This window comes from Nasonia vitripennis, assembly GCF_009193385.2.
Source record: "Nasonia vitripennis strain AsymCx chromosome 1 unlocalized genomic scaffold, Nvit_psr_1.1 chr1_random0004, whole genome shotgun sequence".
NCBI classification, from domain to species: domain Eukaryota; kingdom Metazoa; phylum Arthropoda; class Insecta; order Hymenoptera; family Pteromalidae; genus Nasonia; species Nasonia vitripennis.
In genome coordinates this window covers 2,184,649-2,197,468 of record NW_022279590.1, presented here as the reverse complement: position 1 = coordinate 2,197,468, position 12,820 = coordinate 2,184,649, and the positions used below count along the sequence as shown (strand labels likewise).

The 12,820-nt window shown below is 36.2% G+C and overlaps 1 protein-coding gene across 9 annotated transcripts in view; it reads right to left on the bottom strand.

Moving 5' to 3' along the window:
- The window catches only part of LOC100114982, a 361,219-nt gene extending 348,616 nt beyond the window's left edge, over positions 1-12,603 (bottom strand). For 3 of the 9 annotated variants that reach the window (XM_031933473.2, XM_032601290.1, XM_031933479.2), the window contains exon 1: positions 12,364-12,603. The gene's annotated coding sequence lies outside the window, so the exon portion shown is untranslated. Of the gene's footprint in view, positions 1-12,323 lie in introns of all 9 variants that reach the window. The other 6 variants (XM_032601291.1, XM_032601292.1, XM_031933482.2 and 3 more) reach the window with 5 other exon arrangements.
- Positions 12,604-12,820: the final 217 nt, after the last annotated feature.

Here is a 12,820-nt window from a genome sequence, read left to right as displayed (position 1 = left end):
GCCTTCCTTCGATGTACCAACTTATTGATAATCACGGTGCGTGGGGTAGGTAGATTAAAGTATTTTAGTTTTAGATTAAATTCTCGCCTTAGCTTGCCTTCCTTCGATGTGTCGACGTATAGACTATGGCAGTGCATTTCCTCTGTTGTTTTAATGTATTAAAACTTACAGTGCGTGTAGTAAATGGCTGTATCCAGAGCATCTGTAGTTATGAGTCTATAGCTTGCATTATTTTTTCTAAAATTGATAGTTAATTCATCATCGGCCATCCCAAAATGCTCGTAAGTACGCAAAATGTTAGTTTAACAAAAATAAAGTACTGAATTTTGCAATGTAATTTGTATGAATTTGTTACATGTATTATTTTGAAAATCTGATAACAGATTTTTAATAAGCGATCGCAAAAACCCCTTATAGTACGTAGGTTTCTCTCAAAACTCCAATTATGCAGTAATTTGCTTAAACAAAATTGTTTAAACAAATCATTTGCAATTATGATATCAGATTTGTAATCAGCGACCCTAAAAACCCCTTATAGTATATAGGTTTAGACGTAATTAAAATATTTCACAATTCCAGTACATAGTGTAAAAGGGGCTTTATTGTTTTATTGCATTTATATTGTTCAAACATTTTGATCAGTCTAATAATGTCTAAATAATCAATACTTATCATATAATTTATTATTGAACTGTTTTTAACCGCCTGTAATGCCGAAATTCAATTCTTTTACTATTTAAATAATGCGATTCTAGTGAAAGTACGTAAAAAGTTCGTAACTTTTCTCCTTTTAGTACCTAATTAATTCTCCAATATCGAAAAATTATTTTCAGGAACTTAATTTTTCGGCGATTTTTGAACCATTCAAATTAACCCACCTTTTTTGGGCACTTTTGGGAACTTTGGTCGCATACGGCGTCGTTGTGCAACTGCCGTCTGGGGCTTATTGTCTAAACGTATTGAGCGATGTAGCCGAGGCAGCGACATACAATACAGAGACGGTCATGCTAATGCGCATGGGCTTGATTTTAGATAGATTGTTTAATTCTTGGTTAAGATTGGTTAATTTTTTATATTTTGGCGATTTCCTCGTCTCTATTTTAAAATAACAATGTGCAGCGCGGTCAATACATTGGCTCAAAAGTAAGCATATGTGCAGCTCCTTATATCTGTGTGTCGCTATCTCGTTTTTAAACTAGCTCTGAAGTAGCTGCTTCTTGCTACTCGACAAATGAATCAGATTGTTCGACGATTTTCTCGACTACCTACTTTCTAACACGCTTTCTGATGCGTTTTCTGGAGCAGCTGCTTTCTGGCGCGTTTTTTGGAGTAGCTGCTTTCCAAGACTTTTTCTGGAGTAGCTGCCTTCTGAAGAAATTTTCTGGAGTAGCTGCTTTCCGAAGCGATTTTCTGGACTAGCTGCTTTCCGAGACTTTGTCTGGACTAGCTGCTTCTCATTCTCGACCGTCGATATATGCATACACATGGATAAATGAAGATTATTTTAAGATAAGTCCAGATGAAAGCGATCCTGCAATTACACCGGCAAACAAAATAAAAAAAGTTGTCTGCGCGAGAAATCAGACCTATCTATATTTATGTTTTTCGGGTCGCTGAATTCGAATATAAGTCAGGGTCAAGGTCAGTTCAAGGTCAAACTGAGAAGAAACAGTTTAAACCGATTAAAATGTCATATCAAAACTTTCCAAAAATGGAAAAAGATACCGAAAAATTGTAAAAAATCTTATTTAATCACAAAATATCTTCCTTGTGTACAGAGAAAAGTTGCTTTCGTTTATATTTCTTTCTTATTTTGCTTTTTTTTCCACTAGCTTAGTAACTCTCGATGTCTTTCTTTACTCCTTTTTTCTCTTGTAACGAACTCTTTTTACTTCAAATGACCTATGCAATGGGTTTCTTTTTCTCTTTTTGTTATTTTTTTTAATGTCTCTCTTCAATTCTCTCATCTTCCTTGGTATCGATTCTCCATTACACTTATATCTTGATGAAATCGTTCTCCCTGTTCTTCACTGACATCTCCTAGATTAAGAGGGAAGTAATCAAGATGGGAATGTAAGAAATGCATTTTATAACTCATCAAGCAACCCAAATTTTTGAAATTCTCCAACATTTGTTCAACTAGTTCCTGATAGTTCTCTCTTTTTATTTCCTAAAAAGTTCTCACGAATAGTTTTAAAACTTTACCATGCAGCTTTTTCTGTGTCGTTTATTTTTGTGATAAATGTTTCGTCTTCAAATAGAGTACGAATTTGAGGACCATCAAAAATACCTTCTTTTAATTTAGTTTCACTTATTGCGGGAAACTTTTCTCCCAAATACTGGAAACAATCGCCATCTTTATCCAGAGCTTTGACGAACTGCTTCATGAGGCCAAGTTTGATATGAAGTGGTGGTAGCAGATAGTTTGATGGGTCAATCAATGGCGTACGTATAATGTTCATCGATCCTGGTTCAAAATGTGTTCTAGTTGGCCATACTTTCTTAACGTAGTGATTTACCCTGTCTCTACTATCCCATAAACACAAGAAGCAGGGATTTTTAGTAATACCTGATTGTTGTCCTAAGATCATGGTTGCAATTTTAAGATCACCACAAATTTTCCATTGATGTTCCAAGTACTTTATTTTTTCCAATACAATTTGTAAATTTTAATAAGTCTCTTTCAGCTTAGTCGAGTGAACTATGGGAATGGATGCAAACCTGTTTCCGTTATGAAGCAGAACAGCTTTCAGACTTCGTTTTGAAGTAGCCAATCAAAATGTAAACTGGGTGCCACAAAAAGTTTGCAGTAGACGCTGGGAAAGAGATAAAACAGAAAGAAACTTGAAATTTACAAAACCAATGATATGGTCTTCTCCAACGTGTCAAAATGACTGCTATTTTTGTATGACTAATACCAAAGGTTTTAACACGGCTACTAAATCTAAAATTGTATACGCAGACGTTTCTTCAGTAGTGAAACCTGTGAGAATAGAAGTCAGGGATAAAACTGTTAGTATCGAACCCATGGATGTGGATCGCTCAGGCGAAGTAGAAGAAATGCAAGTTGATGAGTCCTGTGACGAAGAAGGTTCTGAGGTTGAAGAAGAATCTGACGAAGAATCCTCAAACGAAGAATACCTTTTTTATTTTGTGTGCCGGTGTTATTTGTGTGAAAATGCAGTTTATTTTTTAAGCGCATCTATTTGAGAATATGAAATAACGAATGTTTTATGTATTCATGCATATCATAAAATGTAATCAGTAGATTTGGTCTAAATAAAAAGGATGCTGCGATTAAGTATTAGTGTAAATATAATCTTTTTTTAGAGCTTTGATGGATTTTACACACACACACACACACACACACACACACACATATATATATATATATATATAACAAATATATATATATATATATATTTGTTTTGAGCCAAGGTCAGATTCAGCCCCCGTCGCTCCGTCAGCCCCTTCTCAAAATAACGTTAAAACGTTTAAAAAACGCGTTATTTTTTACTCATGAAGCCCCCCCCTCCCTCGCCGCCCCTTTATTAGTCCCCTTTGCCCCGCCCCCCCCCCCCAGCCCCACTCAGTTACTTTATTTAACATTTATAGTAAAAAATATTATTCTTTATGTTAAAATTTCTATTTTTTCCACGCCACACATGAGGTAAATAGAAGTGCGGGTTTTTTTCTCTAATGACACAAATTTTAATGTTTTAGAATTAGAAATTAATATAGAATCTCATCGTAATTTCAATAAGCAATGGTGTATTTTATTCGTGTATTTTTAATACTTTATTCTGTAACAAGCGGTCGCGAATTCATATTGCGCGCGCTCGTTTAGTCGCGCGATGTTAGCTCGGCATGAAAGCGCGGTGTTGCTGAGTCGTGCGCGAAGGCTCGCGTGAGACACTGCGCGTAAAGGTTGACTATTTCGGGCTTGCGACCAGTAAACACATGTGCGCGGAGACCAACCTAAAGTATACCGGTAAACGTATCGTGTCGACGAGCATCATCCGAGCAATCAACTCCCAGCTGGTACCTTCGATCTCAGCTTGATGTTCAGAAGCAGCTACCCTGTAGCCTTTCGAGGAGTGGAGCAGCTGGGCCAGGAGGAACGTTTCCTCGATCAGATTCTGTCGTTTAACCTTGGTCACCGGAGATCGTGCTAAACGCGTGCTTCGCATCTCCGTATATCTCACGAATTTTTTCACACTACCATAAAGACGCCGAAGCCGAAATTCGTGCCACCAAATCCTTGGCTCATCTACCGAACACCGTCCTCTCGCGCAACGCGCGAGACTATTGTAACCAATTAAAGTGATCAATATATGCAACTATTATATTCACAAGTTGTACTTTTTGCTGTTACGAACCCCGTCCTTACTATCTCCTGTACGCGGACTTGACAGGGTTGGGCTGGGATATAGTTGCGGCATCGTCTTCGCCATTGGAAGCCGAACAACTCTGTGCGCGGAGAAGGCGCGGCAAGCTTCACTTGCCGTGGATTTTGTATACGCAAGTGACTTAGCTGCATTGCTCGGAGTCGCCATTGCACCGACGGCTAACGTCCGTGGGCGACTCCAGCGTCATCGAGGGATAGCCGTGGCGTAGTATTTTAACAGATAGAAAAACTGCTCGGTGACTCTGCGACGTCTTCGTGGCTGCCGTGCACAAGGCCAGTTGCCCCGTTACAAACTGGCGCCTCAACGTTGCAGGTAACATGCAACAGCGTCAGAGTAGGTGGGCATGAAAATAAATTTGTGTAGCGTGTAGGAAGGATTAGCTCGTCTCGCGGAAGAACGAAATTTAACCCTAGCGAAAATGACCGAAGCAGAGAGGATAGTGGCTATGCCATTCGTATTTACAAGTGTAGCCGCAGAATAATACAAGAACAACAAAGATGAGTGGCAAAGCTAGGAAGAGTTCTATACGGCGGCGACAAGATGGTACGGCACGAACAGGCAATTCCAACAACGGACGCAGAGATAAGATACCAAGGCGCGCACATGCCCGTGCGCGATTTTGTGACATGCCTGGGAGGCATGATAAAGGAAATAAAGCCACAACCAAGCCTGAAAAAACAACTAGACCTCTCACATAAAAATCTGATGCCAGAACTGCAAAGGTTGACCCCTCGTATGAACTGCCACGACTAGGACAGTTTCCAAAAAAGCCGAAACCGCGCGCCACCACCACTAGAACAAACTCTACTAGTATCGCTTGCGTACGTCTCACTGACGAAACGCAAACAGCCTGGCGCCGTAGCTGCAAAGCAGTATAGACAAGTACCGGAAAATTACGCAACGTTGGCCGAGCCTTTGACTCAGCTGACAATGAAAGATCAGCTGTTTGTTTGGGGCAATGAACAGCAATCAGCATTCGAGACGATAAAAGCTCTTATGGCCTTGGCTCCAGTACTGCACTGCCCGTGCTTCGATCAGCAGTTTGTCATACAAACCGATGCAAGTGATACAGCGTTGTGTTGACGCAGTGCATAGACGGACAAGACCGAGTACTCGAATTCGCCAGCAGAGTACTCACCCCCACAGAGAGGAATTACACGGTTAGCGAACGAGAATCCTTGGCTGTGCTTATCGCCATACGCAAGTTTCACCAGTACATCGAAGGTTATAAATTCAAAGTCATAACAGATCACAGCAGCCTAAGGTGGCTATGCAATCTCTGTCAGCTGAGCAGAGTTGAACAGTGCGCACCACCAGGTTTCATGGGTAAACGTGTGGTGCAAAGGCCTAGGCAATGGGTAGTCGGAGATATCATGGGCCCCTTGCTGAAGTTTGCTAAAGACCACGAGTATGCACTTATCTTCCAGGGTTTGTTTACTTGATGGATAGAGTGCGTGCCACTTTGCAAAGCCAACGGCAAAGCAATACTTGCCGCACTCAAGGAGAAAGTGATTTTGAGATTCGGTGCACCCGAGGTGATTTACTCGGATAATGGTACCAAATTAAAAAACAAGACAATAAAAGAGTACTTGGCAGAGCAAGAAATTTACCACTCGTACTCACCGCCATATCACCCGCAGGTGAATCCAGTGGAGCAAATAAACCGCACTGTCAAGAAGAATTTTTCGATGCCCGCCGACTAGTGCCAACTTTCAAGGTTGGCGACGTCGCCAATAGGAGACACGTATTGTTGTCTTCGGCCGAAGGCATCACGGCAAAATTGGCTTTTCCGTACATAGACCCATATACGATTAGGGCCCACGTCGACTCGAATACATTCGAGCTGACCGATAAAAAAGGAAGAATGGAGAAGCTGGGGGGGGGGGGGGGGCGACGATGAGTCTCGATCACCAGCGGATGCTTGATAGGTGAAGGCGATGAGCGACCCGCCAGAAGCGTGCGAACTCGAGTTTGAGCTCAAGCCGACGGACGTAGTGGCGGGAGGAATGCGCGAGCGCGAGCAATGGCCCGGTAAATATGGGTCGACATCCACGGTGGTGGAGAGAAGTGGGGGACCCGTAAACGGAGCTACCCCGAAAGCCTCTCGCAGCCCGCGCGTGCGACCTCGGAAAATTGTAACGGCAAGCACGCCGACGGCGAATTAGCAGGATGGAAAGCGTAAACCCGGCCCATCTAAGGGCTCGACTAAAGCAAATCGGCCAAACAGCTAAAGCCGACGGTGTTATCATCTCGAAAGACGTGAGCAAGGTGCCGCACCGGGCGATTGACATTATCATAATAAATTACATTGACATCGTCATAATATATTACATTGACATAATCATAATATATTACATTGACATCATCATAATATATCACATTGAAACGAACTCGCCACGAGGAAGAATGTGCGCGGATAAAGGAGCAGTAGCGCGCCGAGTAACTCCAGAAGAAGTGGGAGGAAGAGCCGAGATGCTACATCTGTGGCCACTCGGGCGTGAAGCGATCGCATCAATGCTCGGAGCGAGCCGCACGCAAGAAGATCTTGGCAGAGATCCTACAGGACCGCAAGAAGAACTAGGGGAAAGAAGAAGATGTAGAAGAAATGATCGCTAGAGGGAATAAAGAGTACCTCGTTTCCCCTATATCCTGTGTTTTCTTAATTGACTACCTGATATCCCATTTCACTGCATCCAAGCATCTCATTCTTTCGCATGATCGCGCGACGGCGCACAGTCTTCACTCAGCGCACAGAATTCACTCGACAAGCCAAATCGCAATCATTCTTAATGAAAAAAATTGCAAAATACTTTTAAGATGATTTACGTTCATGTAGAACTACTTATATTTGATAACGCGTTACATACCCTTTAAGAAAAATAGAAAAAGTTACAGCATTGGTTTGATAACCTATAAGGTGTTTATTAAGAAGGTTCATCTGATTTAGAAATAACAAACAGATTCGGGAGAAAAAATTCACACACGTAGATATGTCTAAATAAAAAGCTTATGCAAAACTTTGAGTCATTTGAATACCTTTGAGACGAGATATTAATAAAAGTATTTTTTACATTTTTACATAGTCTCACGGAGAATCACATTTTCCTCGTTTTAATTTGCAAATAATTATTGAATTAACAAACAGTTTCTGTTACAAATTTTTGTATGAGAAAACTGATATTTGATGAATTTAAATTGCTTTTGAAAACGATTGATGGATACCTCTATGCATAATAATTGATTGGCCTAATCAACAATATGTGCACTTATCCTCAAAAACGGAGTCAAATGTCGTCTGTATTAAATTTTTTTGTCACATAGAGAGTTCGATTTCTTTATCTAGAATCATTATTTGTTATAAATTAGCTTTTCATAAGTGCTAAATAAATTATGTCTCTTGTATCAAAAGAAAATAAGAATTTATAAAAATTATCCTCTTTTTGACTAGGGACGTACCAGATGAACCTCTTCAAGACCCCTTCAAGTTTCTGAAATGCCGATTAAGTGTTGGTGGTTTATAAAATAAGAATCAAAAATGTATATTTTAGAATTCAGAGATCCAAAATCAGCAAGTATAATGATTTTTTCTTCTTCTTTTTTTTTTCTTATAGTTTTAGAGATTTTAGTAAACATTTCGATTATTACATTATTCAGGCCTATGTGTTTTACTATTTTTCTTTTAGGTTATGTACTCTTTTATTAAATGTAAGCAGTTCTACACGAACGGAAATCATCGTACAAGTATTTTGCAATTTTTTTCATTAAGAATAATTGCAATTTGGCATGTCGAGAAAATTTTGGCCACAAAAGTTGGATTTTTCCCCAACACGCGCATGAAATGGGCCTTTTCTCATGCCTAAAAGTAGCGTAGAAAATCGTCAATTCCAAGCGTGTTAGAAAAAGTGTTGAGCTCGTGGGGAGAAAAAAATTTTGTCAGACTCGGGTGAGTCGCTTGACAAAGCTTATTTTTCCCCTTGTTGCACAATGTACTATTGGTACACTGTGTGGCGATACAGAGTTCTTTTGAAATTTTTATGTACTCATATAATTTTGAATAAAATTGATAAAAATATTAAATATTTACGAATAGAATACATAATTCAAGCATATTCAAATTTCTATGAGATAATTAATCTAAATTTTTAATTTTAAATCAAGTTTAATCAAACATAACATTATTGTAAACAGAGAAAAAACGCGCCTTTTTATTTACCTCATGGGTGGTGTGGAAAAAATAGATGTATAAATAATTCATTACCTATTTTGTTCTTTAGATAAATCTCAAATTAATTGTATTGGGGGTGGGCGAACGGTGCGAGTAGGGGGAACCCCCCTAGTGTATATATATATATATATATATATATATATATATATATATATATATGTGTGTATAATTATGTGTGTATATATATATGTGTGTGTGTATATATATATATATATAAACTGATGACAATCAACTGATTATTAGCTGATAATCAACTGATAATCTGCTGATAATCCTGCCAAAACGTCAGCTAATTATCAAGTGATACCAGCTTAATATTTTTCATAGCACAGTGTGGCTTAAATCCGCGTTTCTGTCACGCCATCCGTGACCTAAGCAGTCCATTATTGCACCATGTATATCACACTCGCTACGCTTGTGCGCTAACCTACAATTGCCCTACGGTACAATAATGGACTGCTTAGATCACGGATAGGCGTGACTTGTCAGATTTAAGCAGCTGTGCTATAAAATTGTATACGATACTTATGAACTAAGCAGCCCAATAGTGCACGGTGTTGTATCTAACACACGCCGTGCAATAATCGGCTACTTAGGTCACACGTATCGTAATATACTATATTTAAGCTGATAGTTACACATATGCGTTTATATGTGATAAAATGCTAGTGATAATCAGCTGATTATCAGGTAATAATCATTAAACATTTTTAACTTTCAGTATATTTTATCGAAGTTGTTTTAAATTGATAAAATTTATAAATTTCACATTATGAGAGCCAATGCGGTTTTACCATTCAGATGACAACACCAACACACTGGCTGTGAGCTGCAAAATTTTTATTTTTTAATAATTTTATTTAAACAAAAAATTTTCAAATAATAATAAATAAAAATGTTGCAGCTCACAGCCAGTGTTTTGGTGTTATCATCTGAATGGTAAAACCGTATTGGCCCTCATTATGTGAATTTTATAAATATTTATGATTTAAAACAACTTCGAAAAAATATACTAAAGGTTCAAATTTTTTTATGATTCCCTAATGGAAAAAAATGTAATAAATTGTAATTAATTGTAATAAAACGTAAAAAAATGTATGAAAATTTAAGAAACTGTACCTTTTTGTTGGATTTCAGACCTTTTTTCTCATACATTTTTGTACACTTTCTTATATTTTCAGATTTGATAACTTTTTTTTACATTTTATTACATATGTTATTTTACCGCCTAATATAGTCAATATATTTTTTTAATTATTAATTTTATAATAAAATTTAACAATGCATAAGAAATTGTAAGAAAAAGAAAAAGAATGTAAGCAGAAGTAAGAAAATAAAAAAGTTACGTATTGTTACATTTGTCATTTCAAAGAGGAGACCCCCATGAAATCCTGGATCAATGGATTTGTAATAAATTGTATTAAAACGTAAAACAATGTAATAAAATGTAGCAAACTGTAATAAAACGTAAAAAAGGTCCAAAATCCAACAAAAACGTACAAAATGGTACAATTTGTTACATTTTCTTATATTTTATTATACTTTATTATATTTTTTATTTTTACTAGGGTTATCACCTGACTTTTTGGCACGTTTATCAGCAGATTATCAGCTAATAATCACTTGATTGTCATCTGCTTTTTTCAGTAGGGATATATATATATATATATATATATATATATATATATATATATATATATATATAGCAAAATGCATTATGCCTGCAATTTTATATATGATACTTAACTTAGTTTTTTATGTTACAAGTGGTTATCAAATCAAATATAATTAGGAGATCACACAAAAATAGTTAAGTCTGGTTAAACTTGTAAATATCTAATTTTTATTGTACTTATAAAAAAGTACATAAAAAGCTGTCTGTATTTTTATAGTTACATATGTCAGAGATTTATACACTGAAATATTCTTGAGACAGCTGCTGCCCTGGCCTGAGGAATGATGTGCTAGCTAATTGCGATAAAAATTTAGTGCAGCTGCTGCCCCAAAACTAGGCAGCAGTCTCCCCAAGGCGACGCTGCTGTTGCACTCACAGCAGCCAAACCGTGTTTTAGGGCAGCAGTACTCACAATATTGGGAGAACTCCTACGCCAATCTCATAATATAGTTACCGCTTGTGCTACATGCAGCATCTCCCCTAAGAATTTTTCAGTGTATCTATAATCATACTTATGCAAGCATTCTAACCTTTGCATCATTTGAAAATACGTTTTTATTTGTGAATACATTTTACTAAGAAATACATTAGGTGAATTGGAGCATTTACATTTTTACGTTTATGAGCTTTTACACAAATTTAGAAATTCATATGCTCCTTAATCACCTAGAAAATTTACGTGAAAATACAAGTGAATCTTTTTTTTTGTTTAAATAGGCACAGAGTCATAACAACTTAATTCAAAAATTGGTTAAAGTCATCAAGAAATCAGTAGATTCTATACTGATATTAACAGTTGGTATTACTTATTTCGCTTGTAGCCAACATTACCTCACTCTTACCAAAATCGAAAATGTCAATCCAAGTATTCTAATTAATGAATAAGTGATTTTAGGACTAAGTGATGATGTTTGAAACTAAACTTTTACATACGAAATTTATTTAACTTTGGCCTTGACTATTTGTTAACAAAGGAACTTAGGATTTTAACTTGTAAAAATCAGTGAGAACAAATGTTTCAGTAAAATTTACTACCATTTCAGTGTAATCTTCTTATTTTTTTTTTGTGTAAAAGGTACAACTAATAGGTAGTCAGAGCTACGCTAATTAGTTTATATGTTCTAGCTTGCTTAAACTCAAAAATGTTTAGATCATAAATAATGATCAATTCACTTGCTTATAGCGTCAAAATGTAGTGTTCCATGGGTACTATTATAAAAATGTATGTTAGTTAAGTCTTATGTTTCTAAAATCATGTATAATTTTTGCAAATAATAACTAAGACTTAAAGATAAAGACAACAATTGCAACTGAGGCCATCTAATGGCATTGCAACTAATGGCCATCACATCTTTATAATACAATACATATTCAATATTCATTTAAATACAATATTCAATATTTATTTGGATAAAATTTTTAATATTCATTTGAATACAATAATAAAATAAAAATTTTTAGTTATTAATTAACTAAATCTTTGCCTTCTGTGTAATCTACACAATAACAATTTTCAATTTGATGGTATGATGTATAACGTCAACAGAGAATGTCAACTATACGGCTTGAGGTAGGGTCGCAATTGGTCACGTTGGCTCCAACATTTCTTTTATAATCGATTTATAAATCATCATGGTACAAACATGTCATCTTTACATAAAATAAGTTAAATTATAATAAAACTGTAAAATATAATAAAATAACAAAGTTAAAAATAATGTAATAACATGATGAAGCAAAACTAATATTAAAATTATATAATTTCTATCGCCATTATGATATTGCTATGCATGTTTATCATAAAAATTCATAATAATATAATGAAAATTCTAATAAGAATTTCTGAAAAAATGAAAAAAAAATTCATGAATATAAAACAGTTATAATTATATGTTGATTATGAAGTTATCATTTGTCTGCAAACTCAATTCTCCAATCCATGATATTTAAAATCAATATTGACAATAATTCAATATATTGTAATAAATATACAATATACAAATAAAATTTATACTTGAAATAATAATGCAACAACTACATGATTAAATCCTCACGTTTACTGTTTATTGGAATTAATATTAGTATTCCCAGTATAATCCCAGTATAATAAATATTAAAATAAGTTAGTATGATTCGATATTTCACAATAACATTGAACGAGTAACATTCTGGAATCTACAATCAACAGCTCTGCGGTCATCATGGAGGAAGAGAGAAGGAGAAGCAACTCCATAGGCCGCGGCAAAAGCGGGTCGCAGTTTTCACCAGAGATCGAGCCGTAACCTCACTGGTTATAGCGCCATCCGACGGGCGGAAGACAGAAGCTTCCCTATTTTTCTGTTACCGACTGCCGCAATTCTCTGGGATAATAGTTTTGCATGTGCGGCTATTGTTAGGGATGTTAGAAACAATTAATATTGATAAATAATTGAATGTAAATTATAAATAAACAAATTATAAAGATTGTGTATGATGGCTATTTTATAAAGTGCATGGCTGTTGAAAAAACGA